Source organism: Dermochelys coriacea, chromosome 16 (assembly GCF_009764565.3).
Source record: "Dermochelys coriacea isolate rDerCor1 chromosome 16, rDerCor1.pri.v4, whole genome shotgun sequence".
Taxonomy (NCBI): domain Eukaryota; kingdom Metazoa; phylum Chordata; order Testudines; family Dermochelyidae; genus Dermochelys; species Dermochelys coriacea.
The window spans coordinates 25,998,968-26,014,957 of NC_050083.1; the positions used below are offsets into that span (position 1 = coordinate 25,998,968).

Here is a 15,990-nt window from a genome sequence, read left to right on the forward strand (position 1 = left end):
TATGTGTGGAACCAATTTTTCCTTCTTAAGTGTAGTACTTTGCATTTGTCCTTATTCATCTTGCTTACTTCAGACCAATACTCCTGTTTGTCCAGATCATTTTGAATTTTAATCCTATCCTCCAAAGGACTTGCAACTTCTCCCAGCTTGGTATCGTCAGCAAATTTTATAAATGTACTCTCTAATGCCATTATCTAAATTAATTGATGAAGATATTGAATAAAACTTTCACATATGGGTTCCAAAGTTAGGCACCTAATAAGTTGCCTGATTTTTCCGATGTGTACTGAGCACCCACAACTCTCACTGAAGTCAATAGATACTGCTCATACTTAGCAGCTCTGAAAATCAAACCAGATTTTTAGGTGATTTTGGCATCCTAGTTTGAAGGTGTTTACCCATACTCTATTTCCCCAGTACAGTACCCTTGCTAATCACTGTGAAAAATCTGGTACATTCAGAAAGAATTTCTTCATTGATATTGTGATATTTTAGGGATGATAGTGGAAAATAAATTAGGCATCAGGTTGCAGTGTTGTAGGAAGAAAAAAAAGGCCCATGTACTTTTGAAATGTTGTGACAAAGCTCTGTCCTTGCCTCCATGGGTCCCACGTTTCCTGGCGGATTTCGCTAGCCTCAGAGGCTCACTGTAACCCTGCACATAACCCTTCTCTCTCTAGAGACAAGGGTCACAGTCTACTGAGCCATTTTCATCATAAGCCAGCGAGGGAGGTGAGGAGAAGTTATCCTTCCTTGCACAATCTCTGTTGTCTCCCAGTCTCAGTGATTAATCAGGGGGCAAAGGTGAGGGGGGAAGCCCAGGCCCACCCTCTACTCCGGGCTCCATCCCAGGGACCCTAATAGTATCAGCTATGGTACTTTTAGAAACATGACATGAACAATTCCCTGGGCTACTTCCCCCACAGCAGCCCTCACTTCCTCAAGCTCCACTTCACCCTTACCTCAGGGCCTCCTTCCTTATGCCTGATATGGTGTGTACTACTCAGCCTCTCCAACAGCACAACTTCCTCCCACAGCTCCTGACATGCACACCCACCTGACTAACTAGGAGGCTTTTAACTAGTTTCAGCCAGCCCCTGATTGGCTTCAGGTGTCCCTATCAACCTAGCCTTCTTCCTGCCTTCTGGAAAGTTCTTAATTGGCCCCAGGTGTCTTAATTGACCTGGAGCAGCTGCCATTTCACTTATCCTGGTACCAGGATTTGTGTAGCCTGGAGCTAATATATCTATCTCTCACTACTTTTCTATAGCCATCTGGCCTTGCCCCGTCACGCTGTATATACAAAGATACCATATCACAGCATAAGGAGCCCTTTTCTGCATTATAATGTTTTACTCTGGGGACCTCATTCCCAGAAAGATATTGACAAATTGTCAGAAATTCTTAAGTACAATAAAAATAGTTGCAGAGCCGGAGAAATTAATTTACATGAAGGCATTAATAGCTAAATCCATAAGGAAAGGAAGTTGTGAAAGAACCAGAAGTTGGAACATTTACAACTGAACTGGATTAAAAAAATGTGTAAACATAAATTATAAAAGAATCCTGCACTAGCCATGGAATATGGATGGGATGATCTAATAAATGACTTTTCTAGATCAGCATTTACCTCTTAGTCTTGAAACTAGAGCTAAAATAATTCATAATGAATAATTCATCTTCAAGAATTGCCTGGCCGAATCTTCTCCAGTGGGATGTGCATGCAACTTTGTTGTCGAGCCAAGAACTCTAGAAAACAAATAGACATTATGTGAGCTATGTTCATCCTCTCTCATGGGTTTGAATATTTTGACCTGAGATTTTATATTGAGCAATGGCCCCAACCCTCTTTCAATCCCTGTTCAAACACTGTAGTTAGCAGCTGGTGAGCAGCAGAACCAACTGCTCTTTAGCCTGCACTTTGCTGCATCCTCTCAATAATTGGTGGAAGTGTAGTTGTTAGTTTTTTGTGTGTATTTTTAGGGCTGTCAAGCATTAAAAAAATTAATTGTGATTAATCGTGCAATTAATCACAGTGTTAAACAATAGAATACCATTTATTTAAATATATTTGGATGTCTTCTACATTTTCAAATATACTGATTTCAATTATAGCATAGAATACAAAGTGTACAGTGCTCACTTTATATTTATTTTTTATTACAAGTATTTGCACTGTAAAAAACAAGATAAAATAGTATATTTTAATTCACCTGATATAAGTACTGTAGTGCAATCTCTTTTTCATGAAAGTTGAACTTACAAATGTAGAATTATGTACAAAAAATAACTGGATTCAAAAAGAAAACAATGTAAAACTTTAGCGCCTACAAGTCCACTCAGTCCTACTTCAGCCAATCACTCAAACAAACAAGTTTGGTTACATTTGCAAGAGATAATGCAACCCGCTTCTTCTTTATAACGTCACCTGAAAGTGAGAACAGGCATTCGCATGGCACTGTTATAATCAGCATCGCAAGATATTTACGTGCCAGATGCTCTAAAGATTCATATGTCCCTTCATGCTTCAACCACCATTCCAGAGGACATGCGTCCATGCTGTTGACGGGTTCTGTTTGATAACGATCCAAAGCAGAGCGAACCGATGCATGTTCATTTTCATCATCTGAGTCAGATACCTCCAGCAGAAGGTTGATTTTCTTTTTTGGTGGTTCAGGTTCTGTAGTTTCCACATTGAAAAGTTGCTCTTTTAAGACTTCTGAAAGCATGTTCCACACCTCGTCCTTCTCAGATTTTGGAAGGAACTTCAGATTCTTAAACCTTGGGTCAAGTGCTGTACCTATTTTTAAAAATCTCACATTGGTACCTTCTTTGTGTTTTGTGAAATCTGCAGTGACAGTGTTCCTAAATCAAACATGTTCTGGGTCATCATCCGAGACTGCTATAACATGAAATATATGGCAGAATGCGGGTAAAACAAATCAGGAGACATACAATTCTCCCCCAAGGAGTTAAGTTACAAATTTAATTAACGCACTATTTTTTTAACGAACGTCACCAGCCTGAAAGCATGTCCTCCGGAATGGTGGCTGAAGCATGAAGAGGCATACAAATGTTTAGCATATGTGGCATGTAAATACCTTGCATTGCTGGCTACAAAAGTGCCTTGCGAATGCCTGTCCTCACTTTCAGGTGACATTGTAAATAAGAAGCAGGCAGCAATATCTCCCGTAAATGTAAACAAACTTGTTTGTCTTAGCAATTAGGTGAACAAAAAGTAGGACTGAGTGGACCTGTAGGCTCTAAAGTTTTACATTGTTTTGTTTTTGAGTGCAGTTGTGTAACAAAAAAATCTACATTTGTAAGTTACATGTTCACAGTAGAGATTGTACTATGGTCCTTGTATTAGGTGTATTGAAAAATACTGTTTCTTTTGTTTATCATTTTTACAGTGCAAATATTTGTAATCAAAACTAATATAAAGTGAGTACTGTACACTTTGTATTCTATGTTGTAATAGAAATCAATATATTTGAAAATGTAGAAAAACATCCACAATTATTTAATACATTTCAATTGGTGTTCTATTGTTTAACAGTGCAATTAATCGCAATTAATTTTTTTAATTACAGTTAATTTTTTAAGTTAATTGTGTGAGTTAACTGCAATTAATCGACAGCCTTAGTATTTTTTCATTATAGTTTTTTTTTAAGTGTGTTGCTTTTTCACCACACTTGCTAGTTTTAAAGTCCCCACTTGGGCATGGTGCCAGTCGTATACCTTATTCGTTGGCATCTTTGGACTGTTCTTGCTCCAATGTTAATGAAGCAGCCTGGGAAGAGTGAATACTCTCTTGGAGGTATCTATTCCAAAGTCTTATGCTGAAGCTTTCAGGTGCTTGGAACCATGGATTTAAAGACTTTTGAGGGAAAAATCAAAGCTGGTCAAGCAGGCAGGTGCTGCTAAGACTGCAGGTTCGTTGAAGCTGACAAAACAAGAGGCATCCTAGATCTTTGCATCCCACTAGCCAGCCAGTCGCAACTGGAACTGACGAAAGAAGAATCTTTATCCAAAGGACTTTCTCTGCTGAGAGCAGCATTGCACTTGGGAGCTGGTATGGATAATGTTTTCATATCAGATGTTCTCATTTTTCTGGAGGTCGTTACCAGTGCCATCATTATGATTACCATCCACTCACTCTTTAAAACTAGAATTCAAGACTTAACTGACTGTCTGCCTGAGAATCTGATCTTCTAGTATACATAATTCTCCTCTGAATGAACAAGGAATGAAATGAATATTTTCTGTGTGATAGACACTGCTTCCTCTGTGATGTTTATGCATAAACTCCCATTTATGCTGTGTAGAGCTTTGAATATATATCAGTGAGTCATACTCCCTGTAATTTCCAGCTCAACTGAAGAATTTGGGTGTATTATGTTAATACGACTTCATAGAATCATAGAAGGTTAGGGTTGGAGAGACCTTAGGAGGTCATCTAGTCCAACCCCCCTCCTCAAAGCAGGACCAACCCCAACTAAATCATCCCAGCCAGGGCTTTGTCACGCCGGGCCTTAAAAACCTCTAAGGTCTAAAAGCTGGATAGAGAAGAGGAGTGCTGCATTTACAGTTTTCTAATTAGGTTATTCACTTTGGAAAATGAGGAGAAATATAAATATTTCTCTGAACCAGACTAAAAATCAGAACATGCAAATTATATTTACTGAAATAGTATCCATCATCTTGAAAGCTGTACTGTTTTAAGCTATCTTGATTTGCCAACTTTGTCTGTTCTTACCCAATAGTTGATGAGAGGAAGCAGACGTGATCTGATAAGTAGTTTTACATTCAGAATGACATTTATTATGATCAAAACCTAGACCACTGAGTGACTATGATGGGATATACAAACCCCACATTGGGCAACATGGGGTTAAGGGATTATTTTGGGCTCAGCCAGCCCTGCCCTGCCACACCTGCAGCAAATGCTCCATCTCGTGGAGGAATTAAAAGGCAGGGAATTAGCTCATTTGGGTGGCAGAGCTGAAGGTCAGAAGACCCACAGCTCCAGCAGTGCAGAGCAGAAAGAAGCCTAAGACTCTGACACAGCTGCCCAAAGGAGGCCTCCCAGAGGCAAGGGAGGACCCACCCCAGAGACAACCAGAGAGAGAAGTATCCTGTGGACTTTGGACATTGGTAACATAAGAACGGCCATACTGGGTCAGACCAGAGGTGCATCTAGTCCAGTATCCTGTCTTCCAACAGTGGCTAGTGCCAGGTGCCCCAGAAGGAATGAACAGAACAAGTAATCATCAAGTGATCCATCCACTGTCGCCCATTTCCAGCTTCTGGCAAACAGAAGCTAGGGACAACATCCCTGCCCATCCCGGCTAATAGCCATTGATGGACCTAGCCTCCATGAAATTATCTAGTTCTTTTTTTAACCCTTTTATAGTCTTGATCTTCACAACACCCTCTGGCAAGGAGATCCACAGGTTGACTGCGTTGTGTTTAAAAAAAACCCCTTCCTTTTGTTTGTTTGTTTTTGTTTTTAAACCTGCTGCCTATTAAGTTAATTTGGTGACCAAGTCTTATTAATCTCTCCTCATATGGCAGCCATTGCATACCCCAATCATTTTTGTTGCCCTTTTCTGAACCTTTTCCAATTCCAATATATCTTTTTTGAGATGGGACGACCCCATCTGCACGCAGTATTCAAGACGTGGGTGTACCATGGATTTATATAAAGCCAATATGATATTTTCTGCCTTATTATCTATCCCTTTCTTTATGATTCCCAACATTCTGTTCCCTTTGAACTATCCACAATGACTCCAAGATCTCTTTCTTGAGTAGTAACAGCTAATTTAGACCCCATCATTTTATATGTATAGTTGGGATTACGTTTTCCAATGTGCATTTCTTTGCATCTATCAACATTGAATTTCATCTTCCATTTTGTTGCCCAGTCACCCAGTTTTGTGAAATCCTTTCATAGCTCTTCACAGTCTGCTTGGGACTTAACTATCTTGAGTAGTTTTGTATCATCTGCAACTTTTGCCATCTCACTGTTTACCCCTTTTTCCAGAATATGAATATGAATAACCCCTCTTATTGTGGTTTGGCTTTCCCACCAGGGGAAAGCCTTGGACTAAGCTGACCTTGATGGGTGGAGAGGAAGAGGCCCAGGGAGGACAGCCTGAAGCAGCCTTGGTTGCCAGACAACTGGTAGTCCAAAGTGTCCTGAGTCGGAGCCCAGTGGAATGGGAGGGCCCGGGCTACCCTCCTCACAATCCTGTGGTGGCCATGACCACTAGGCTCACTGTCCAACCAGATCCCAAGTGAGGACTGTTACAGTGACCGAGAGAGAGAGAAATTGATAGATGTATTCTAGATTAGACTTTGCATCCAGAAAGTGGTTTATATCATCCTTGTTTATAACTCAACAAAAGCCATTTAAATAAGCTGTTAATGATATACATGAAATACTGCTGCAGCCATGCAAGACAGAGCAAAATGAATTTTTCTATTTAATTATTTTTATAAGTGTGCAAGGAGTGATGATTTGGTACACAGGTGTCCACCAAATGCCAGAGCCCATCAGATTTCAACTCTTTCTCTTCACTTCATTTGTGCCATACAAATCTTGTGAGTTTAGCTAAGGTGATTTATGCCTTCATTCAGCCAAAGGAGAACATTTCTGTGGTATAAGTGTAACCCACACACAGTCTGGGTATGGTGTTCTGTCCCATCTAGTGACACCGAGACAGCTTAGAGAGAGATTGAGTCAGCTCTGCAGTCATAGCTAACAGCCATATGGCTTTTAGCGCATGCAATAGAGGCTCCTACACTAAGCTCCGGAGGTCCCAGGTTCCATCTCGCTCATCGAGGACCGGGGTCTGTCGGCATTACATAAGCAGTAAAAAGCATTCAATTTCCTGTTATATTCAGCCTCTAAAACACAAGACAGAAATTCTGGTTACAAAACAGATCATAGAATCATAGAATATCAGGGTTGGAAGGGACCTCAGGAGATCATCTAGTCTAACCGCCTGCTCAAAGCAGGACCCACCCCAACTAAATCATCCCAGCCAGGGCTTTGTCAAGCCTGACCTTAAACTTCTAAGGAAGGAGAATGCACCACCTCCCTAGGTAATGCATTCCAGTGCTTCACCACCCTCCTAGTGAAAAAGTTTTTCCTAATATCCAACCTAAACCTCCCCCACTGCAACTTGAGACCATTACTCCTTGTTCTGACATCTGCCCACCACTGAGAACAGTCTAGATCCATCTTCTTTGGAACACCCTTTCAGGTAGTTGAAAGCAGCTATCAAATCTCCCCTCATTCTTCTCTTCCGCAGACTAAACAATCCCAGGTCCCTCAGCCTTTCCTCATAAGTCATGTATTCCAGACCCCTAATCATTTTTGTTGCCCTCCGCTGGACATTTTCCAATTTTTCCACATCCTTCTTGCAGTATGGGGCCCAAAACTGGACACAGTACTCCAGATGAGGCCTCACCAATGTCGAATAGAGGGGAACGATCACATCCCTCGATCTGCTGGCAATGTCCCTTATACATCCCAAAATGCCATTGGCCTTCTTGGCAACAACGGCACACTGTTGACTCATATCCAGCTTCTCGTCCACTGTAACCCCTAGGTCCTTTTCTGCAGAACTGCTGCCTAGCCATTCGGTCCCAAGTCTGTAGCGGTGTATTACTCATTATTTGATTTGATGAGAGATTATTTTGATTTTTCAGACTAAGTAACCTTAAGAATTCAGTCTCAACACTGGAGGTGCTCCAGATGTGGGAAGAAAGCAGTAAAATATATACAGATAGTGTTTTGGAGGGAAACATTTCTGCAGAAAACCCCACAATTCTGTCAGTTACACAGTTTTTTGTTGGATGCACTCTGAGGAAACAGTTCACACTAAAACAGTGCACCTTTTAAAACTAGATAAAAGGGCCAAAGGAGATGTTAAATAAGGTGAATTCTTCTTGCAAAGACTGGCTTTGTGTTTGTGAGGATTTGTTTTTCTTAGTTAAAACACAAAACTGGGCTCTGATGTGCCATATGATTACATTTCATATATTTAATGTGGGTGTTTATGTTTTGGCTACTTTATTGATATTGTTCACATTTAAATAGCCCCTTTAGAGTAACTCTGGAAGTTCTCACCTTCTTTGCTGCTGTCATTTCAGTCTGACTGCAGACTCAACAAACCAGATGTGTCTATCAGTCACTAATGCTGTGTAAACCCAGTTTGAGGGGCTTCACGTTTTATTTTATACAGGTTGTTAGATCCTGAGTGCCTGGGAGAGAAAACTCACTTAAAAAAACCCAAACACACAACTCCAGGCTTGGAAACCTCAAGATCCTAAGTCATCCTAAGCCAAGCAAGTAACATGGTAGTGTCCTGATGGGTGCTGTACAGTGGTACACACACCTGGATGCTATTCTGCAATCTTTATGCTCATCGAGTTTTACTCACTCTCAAGTAATTTCATGATTGACTGCCATGCATGTTAAGTAAGGTTTGCAGAACTTGTCCTATCATTTGCAAATTATAGTACTGGATTTCAATTTACAGCCTATATATGTTATATATAGCATAACTGATCTAGGAATAAGACCCTTACTAAGAGCTTTCTAAATGCTAAGGGAATTATCCTCCTCCTATTTTCTTATCAGTTAAAACACGTCCTGTGAGACAACTTTCTGGATCCTCCAAAGCTTTTCGATCCTATCACCTTCTGGAACCTAGCCAATTCCCATGTCAGTAACACCTGGGCAGTGACTATTGTGGGACCATTCTGTGCTAAGAAGGAATATATGTTTCTAACTGCTGGGAACCATTGCCAAGTCTGGATTCTTGGGTGGAGTAGTCCTGCCCTGTTGCAGGACACACTTAAAATCTCCATCCCTTATCCTATATTTCTGACATTACCTGCTTCCTCCATTACTGGTTCTTAACCAAGCCATGAGGAGATGAATTAGCATGAGGAGGTGAGTCAGATTGGGAACTCAGGCCAGAGATGGAGGAGGACCTGACATGGAGCTGGAAGAAAGGATTGGGATTCCATTAGCCCACTGGTGATGGTGTTCCAGAGTTCAGCAGGGGTAGGTGGTAAGAGGATAAAGAATGCAAAGAGCTTTCTGTTTAGGAGGTTGGTAGGGAGGGAGCAGTGCAGCAGTTGCCACAACAAAAGTCTAAATCCAGTTGCTACTTACATATCAGACTCCACATTCATCAGCAAATTCTAATCTTATTGCATTGGGAATTGCCTTCAGAAATGCAGGTCCTTACCACTTTTGCTAATTCAGAATCTGCATAAGCTGTTAAAAACAAGTTTATTCTCTTTTCTGGACTCTGTCTATTAGAGGGTGAGATGATCAGAACCCTAACAATCTCTCCAGTAGAGGCAATGGTGCACAGACACACAAGTTAATGAATTTCATGGAGAAAATTTTGAGAAAAATGATCTCACACATAACAGTCAGTCACTATTCTAAAGCATTTCTCAGGTTTTTTTTAATGTTAACCTTCCCACCCACCCCCCCTCCCCGCCCCAATACCTAATCACCATTCAAGATTCTCTTGCTAATGATGACCTCTGTGATATGAGTTTTATAAGCTGTGGTATGTTTTTAAATTATTCTTTATATATGATCTTTTGTAGATGGATTAGAAGTCTATATTTCAAGCTAAAAAAAATATAGCTGTTTCCCCTTGAATAGATTAAAAACATAAAATGTAGTAAATATCAGTTGTGAATTTTGACCACACAGAATTAAAAACAGTACAGTCTGTGACTGTATTTTCCAATACTTTCATTTTGGGGTATTTTGGCCTGAATACCCACAGTTATCAATGTAAAGTAATATAGGGTTAGATTCTCCTCTCAGTTTGACCATTATAAATCAGGAGTAAGACCATTGCAGTCAGTGGAGTTTAAATAGTGAAAACTGGTGTGAAAGTAGAATCAGACACATGGTAAGTTAAGGCCCAGCTCCACAAAGGGCTGAGGACATTGTAATGCCATTTAAATTAATGTAATTTCTGGACCATTAGTGTCTCCCATGAAATACTAGACCCATCATAGTTGAGCTGCTTCAGTATTAAAGGTAATAAAACTTAAGTTGACAGCTCTCTAGCTAAACTCTTAGTGTGACATACTGTATTTCTCTCTTATGAGCTGCCTCATGTTACCAAACATAATATTGTGGTAATGATTAGTCACTTCAAAATCCAGTAAGGGGTGGGTGTCTGTCCTCAGGTCCTTGACTTTAGTTGCCTGGCTTGAAGATGGAAATAGGCTTTCCTTTCCAGTACTTCTCCTCCTTCAGCACATAGAATCATAGAATATCAGGGTTGGAAGGGACCTCAGAAGATCATCTAGTCCTACCTGCTGCTCAGAGCAGGACTAATCCCCAACTAAATCATCCCAGCCAAGGTTTTGTCAAGCCTGACCTTAAAAACTTCTAAGGAAAGAGATTCCACTACCTCCCTAGGTAACACATTCCAGTGTTTCACCACCCTCCTAGTGAAAAAGTTTTTCCTAATATCCAACCTAAACCTCCCCCATTACAACTTGAGACCATTACTCCTCATTCTGTCATCTGCTACCACTGAGAACAGTCTAGATCCATCCTCTTTGGAACCCCCTTTCAGGTAGCTGAAAGCAGCTATCAAATCTCCCCTCATTCTTCTCTTCCGCAGACTAAACAATCCCAGTTCCCTCAGCCTCTCCTCATAAGTCATGTGTTCCAGTCCCCTAATCATGTTGTTTGCACTGCGCTGGATGTTTTCCAATTTTTCCACATCCTCCTTGTAGTGTGGGGCCCAAAACTGGACACAGTACTCCAGATGAGGCCTCACCAATGTCGAATAGAGGGGAACGATCACGTCCCTCGGTCTGCTGGCAATGCCCCTACTTATGCATCCCAAAATGCCATTGGCCTTCTTGGAAACAATGGCACAGTGTTGACTTATATCCAGCTTCTGGTCCACTGTAACCCCTAGGTCCTTTTCTGCAGAACTGCTGCCTAGCCATTTGGTCCCTAGTCTGTAGCGGTGCATGGGATTCTTCCATCCTAAGTGCAGGACTCTGCACTTGTCCTTGTTGAACCTCATCAGATTTCTTTTGGCCCAATCCTCTAATTTGTCTAGGGCCCTCTGTATCCTATCCCTACTCTCCAGCGTATCTACCTCTCCTCCAAGTTTAGTGTCATCTGCAAACTTGCCGAGGGTGCAATCCACACCATCCTCCAGATCATTGATGAAGATATTGAACAAAACCAGCCCTTCTCCTCCTTCCCACAGAGTATATTATAGATCATTGCATGGAGACATAGTTTTTCTTAGTGAAGTTTCATCTGTCTGTGTAAGGCTCAGTGAAACAGTTTCATTTATTAGTATTTCTGTTTGCAAAATACTGGAGAAAACCAGCTGTCCTTTTTCCACCTGGATTGCCAACCAGTTTTCCAGTAAATCAAAACAGGTGACAGACATTTGTTTGAAATGAATGTCTCACAACAGGGTATTTTTTGTATTAGTGGTAATCTCATTACATTGCCACATTTATGTATAATTGTAGATAGTGCTTTTATAGGAAAATTGCATCCCCTCATATAGAGAAGTTTGTTATAAATAGTTTTAGAGCATGGGACTTTACCAGAAATTTGATCCTGTGTTTTTTCAGGGACTCTTCTGATTCACACAACTTGATTGAGACTGTTTTTAAGTCCCTTAGATCTGCTATAAAAACAGGACATTAATGATGCACAGAAAACGTTAATTGTTCACATTTCCCAATTGAATGCCTTAGCTGAAAAATGGCATCTGTGTTCCTGCAGTGTTGGCTAAGAGATGTCCAATATTACATCCAGCAGACAGATTGTTCTGGAAGATAGAGCGAAGTATTTTTTTTTCCCCAGAGCAAAACAGAATATTTGACATAATATGTAGCAGATATGTTTGAGTTCCCAGTGTCTAACGTTCTTTAGAATTAGAACATCACTAAATGTGATATTCAGTACAGATAGCTACATATGTTTTTCTAGTGGATCTCAGTGTCACTCTGAAAAGTAGCTAATCAGAACATAGAAAGTTTGTTTTTTACAAAAGCTTTGTCTATTTTGTTTTTTTTAAAAATGTTCAAATACTGAAAGAGTAATACTCATGTTTAAAAAAATACATGCTAACAGTAGGGACCTGATCTGTATTTTATAAGATGTTGAATGGATCCATGTGAGAGTTTCCCAAGCATTGGAGTGTGAGCTCCCAGAGTGGAATCTGGATATTTTTAACAACCCCGTCATTCAAGGGTCAACATTTTACATCTCCCCTTTAGACTGCATTGGTGGTGAGAGTCTGGTGAGCAGGTTCTTCAGAGGCAGTGTTGAGGATGAAGCCCATCGCCTTTAGAGCAGTAGTCAGGGCTCAGTTATGATAAGATCTGTTATTTCTTGTGTTTCCACTGTGCTTTAGAATGGAGAAATCCATCACTATTGAGGCCCCATTATACTTACTGCCAAAGGAGTAAATAGGCTAAATTCTTACCTCAGTATAGATCCATAGTAACTCTGCAGAAATCAGGGTTCTTCAAGTGCTTGCTCATGTTGATTCCATTCTAGGTGTGTGCGCGCCCACGTGTGAGGTTGTTGGAGATTTTTGCCTTAGTGGTATCCATAGAGCCAGCTGTGGCACCCCCTTGAGTGCCGCGCTCATGCGTCAGTATATCAGGCACTGCTGGCCCTATGCCCTCTCAGTTCCTTTTTACCACCCGTGGTGGTTAGTCGGAGCACCTTTCCTTGCATAGCAAGGGCTTACGGTTTTGTCTTTTCTGACTTAGATCCTTAGGGCCTTGTAAATAGTTTGTTTATAGTAGTTAATGTTAAGTGGGGGTCATGCCCCGGTCTCTGCGCGGACTGTAACAGGCCTTACCATGAGGCAAACTGAGGCGGCTGCCTCGGGTGCCAGACTGTGATGGGTGGGGGGGCACGCCACTAGGACCAAGAGTGTAGAAAATTGTATCTGCTGCTGGTACATATGTATTCTCTCTGCTCTAGATGCAGAGAGATAGTGGAGTGTTGTGCTGGAGGAAGGAGGGCAGAAGAGACATAACAGGCAGGCAGGAGAAAAGATGAGAAGGAATAATAGAAAGCAGCAGGAGCTGCAGGGAGAGAGAGGAGGAGGAGCCTCTTATGTACCTCTCTAGCACCCGCAGGTGCCTGGACTGATTAACACCAGCTTCTCAGGGAGCTTCCTGTTTCCTGCTGCTTCCCTGAACCCACTTGAGGAGAACAGGCAGAAGTAGTAGGAGCCAGTTAAGCCCTTAAGACAGTGATATCTTCCCTCACTCAGGCCCTGTTACCAGCCTGCTTATTTGTCCTCTTCAACTGAGTGTTGAGAGCCACTATAGCTGGCACAGAACAGCAGTCATGAGTGAAAGAAGAAAACGTCCCTCTGGGGCAGAATTCAGAAAAAGAAAGAAAGCAAAGAAAGCTTTTCTATCTAAGCAGGAAGAAGCTCTCCTGAGATACATAGACACAAATGTTCACGGTGAGCCTTCCTGCCTCAGTGAGGATGTGAGTGGTGAGGAGATGCCTGATCTTCCAGGTAATCAGAGTGCAGGTGACCTGTCAGCTACTGCAGGCAGCATCCATATCTCCATCTCAAATTGATGTAACCATGCACATTCCTGAAGAAAAGTGTAGATCAGAGAAGAGAGTGGTGGAGGTGCAAGAAACAGCTGCTGCTGAGTTTAGTTCCTTAAGTCTAGATGATCCAGGACTGTGGACCCACTTGAGCAGTAGCCTGAGGGACTTCCTTGTACTGCATGGGCCACAGCAAGTGAAGACAATGAAGACAATTCCCCAAAGACAATGAAAATAGAAGTTTCCATCCAACACATTACTGGCGTGAAATCCCAAATGGTGACAAAGTGGAGAGGCCATGGCTTATGTACTCAAAAGCCCAGAATGCTGCATGCTGTTTTTGTTGCAAACTCTTCCAGTCTAATGTTCCAGCCACACTGGGTTCTACAGAAACAAAGGACTGGAAAAATCTGGCTAGAAATCTGGCATGCCATGAGAAGGCAGCAACTTACCAGAGAGCATTCCATAGGTGGAAAGAGCTTGAGATGAGACTAAGGTTAAAGACCACAGTAGATTATCAGCATCAAGAGAAGAATGCATCAGAGTCTCTTTACTGGCAAAATGATCTAAAAAGGCTCATTGCCATTGTGAGAATGCTTGCTACCCAAAACCTAGCACTGCATAGCACTTCGGATCAGCTGTATGTGCCAAACAACAGAAACTTCCTTAAAATTATGGAGCTGATGGTTGAGTTTCATGCTGTACTCCAGGAGCATCTAAGAAGAGTCACCACCCAAGAAATGCGCACACACACCACTACCTTGGAAAAACAATTCAAAATGAGATCATACAGTTACTGGCAACAAAAGTCAAACAGAAGATTGTGGCAGATCTGAAGTCAGCAAGATATTACTCTGTTATTCTGGACTGCACACCTGACATCAGCCATATGGAACAAATGACTTTAATGGTGCATTTTGTAACAACAACAGAACCTAGTGAAAATGTCCCTGCAATAGTGACTGTCATTTGAGCTCCCTGCCTCAGGTGCCAAAATGTTGTGGGCTGGCCCTGAATAGGCCTATGCCTGTAAGTGGCCCCCACAGCAGCTGCCTCAAGTGCTTGGGGGAATCACATGTAAAGGACAAGTGTCGTTTTTGTGAACATTTTTGACCCAGGACTCAGAAGGAGTGGGATATTCACTTGAGGGCTTTCCTCATGGAGGCTTCTCTTTGTTTGGCTTCCAAATCATCCCACCAACACTCGCCTAGTACCTCAGCCTTGGTGTGCAGCGCACCCCCAGCACCAGGCTCTGCCCAGCACTGCTCCCCATTGCCAGTACCCAAAAAGAAAACAAAGAAGCATGGCTCCCTGGCACTGAGCAAGAAGGGCCATGGGACATGGGGTAAAGGACCCAGTCGGGCCACCCTGCCACTCCGGAGCCACATGGACGTGCCTTCCCAGTCAGGGCCCTTAGCCCCTTAAAGGATCCACCACTGACTCCCGGAAGTGGTAAGGAACCCAAATCCCTGACGGTCCCGAGAGAGCAGAGGCCTCCGTCCGTGCCGCCAGCACTGCACGTGCCACAGGAAATGGCAAAAGCTCCCCACGAGACAAACCAGCTGCTAAGACCCCATAGGGAGCAGTGGAGCACCTCTAATCCCCCGAGACAAGGCAGTGTGCTCCTCCATGCCGAAGATCTCCGGAGTCGGAGCCCAGATCCTATGGGGCTTGCCCTCATTCACCGCAGTTGCGATCCCCACCATCTCTACATGGATTACCTAAGGGGAGGCCTGGTCTCTGTATTGCCGGTACCGTTCACCCTCCCCGCAGGTTGTCCTCTCAGTGCAGCTCTCAGTCGCCTGCCACATGGGAGCACTCCCCATCCTAATTCTGGTCCCCCCAGCCCTGGCACTGGTCCCTCGATACTGGCACCGATCCTCTCACTCCAGGCACCAGTCTCCAGCAGTGACAGCTCCACCATGGTCACTGAAAGGGGATTCCTCCGGAACGGAAAGGCAGTTCAGCCCCTCACCCAGATTCCACCGGCCCAATTGGTCTCCCAAGGCCGCATCAAGATCGATGATACTTTCTTGGCAGCACAGCCAGTGACCAGCACAGTGGCCTTATTGCCGTCATGCTTGGAGGTAGGGGTAGAGGAGACAACACCCACCTTTAAACCTCCCTCCCCCATGTACCTACTCCTGTGGTACAGTCGTCATCTTCATCCCTGGATGAAGTGGTCACGGGACCCTCAAAAGCCAGCCCACCTAACAACTTTAAAGAACACCAGGCCCTGCTTCGATGAGTGGCTGAGAACTTGGGCCTAGAGGTGGAGGAGATGGCTGAGCAGGTGGAGACCTTGTTCAATGTCCTCTCAGCCTCTATCCCGGCTACTATAAGTGCATGACAGGGTCCTCAAAATT

At 42.8% G+C, this 15,990-nt stretch overlaps 1 protein-coding gene across 17 annotated transcripts in view; it reads left to right on the forward strand.

Moving 5' to 3' along the window:
• RALGPS1 (Ral GEF with PH domain and SH3 binding motif 1) overlaps positions 1–15,990 on the forward strand; it is a 443,114-nt gene that overhangs the window by 390,164 nt on the left and 36,960 nt on the right. The gene's annotated exons all lie outside the window — the stretch shown is intronic.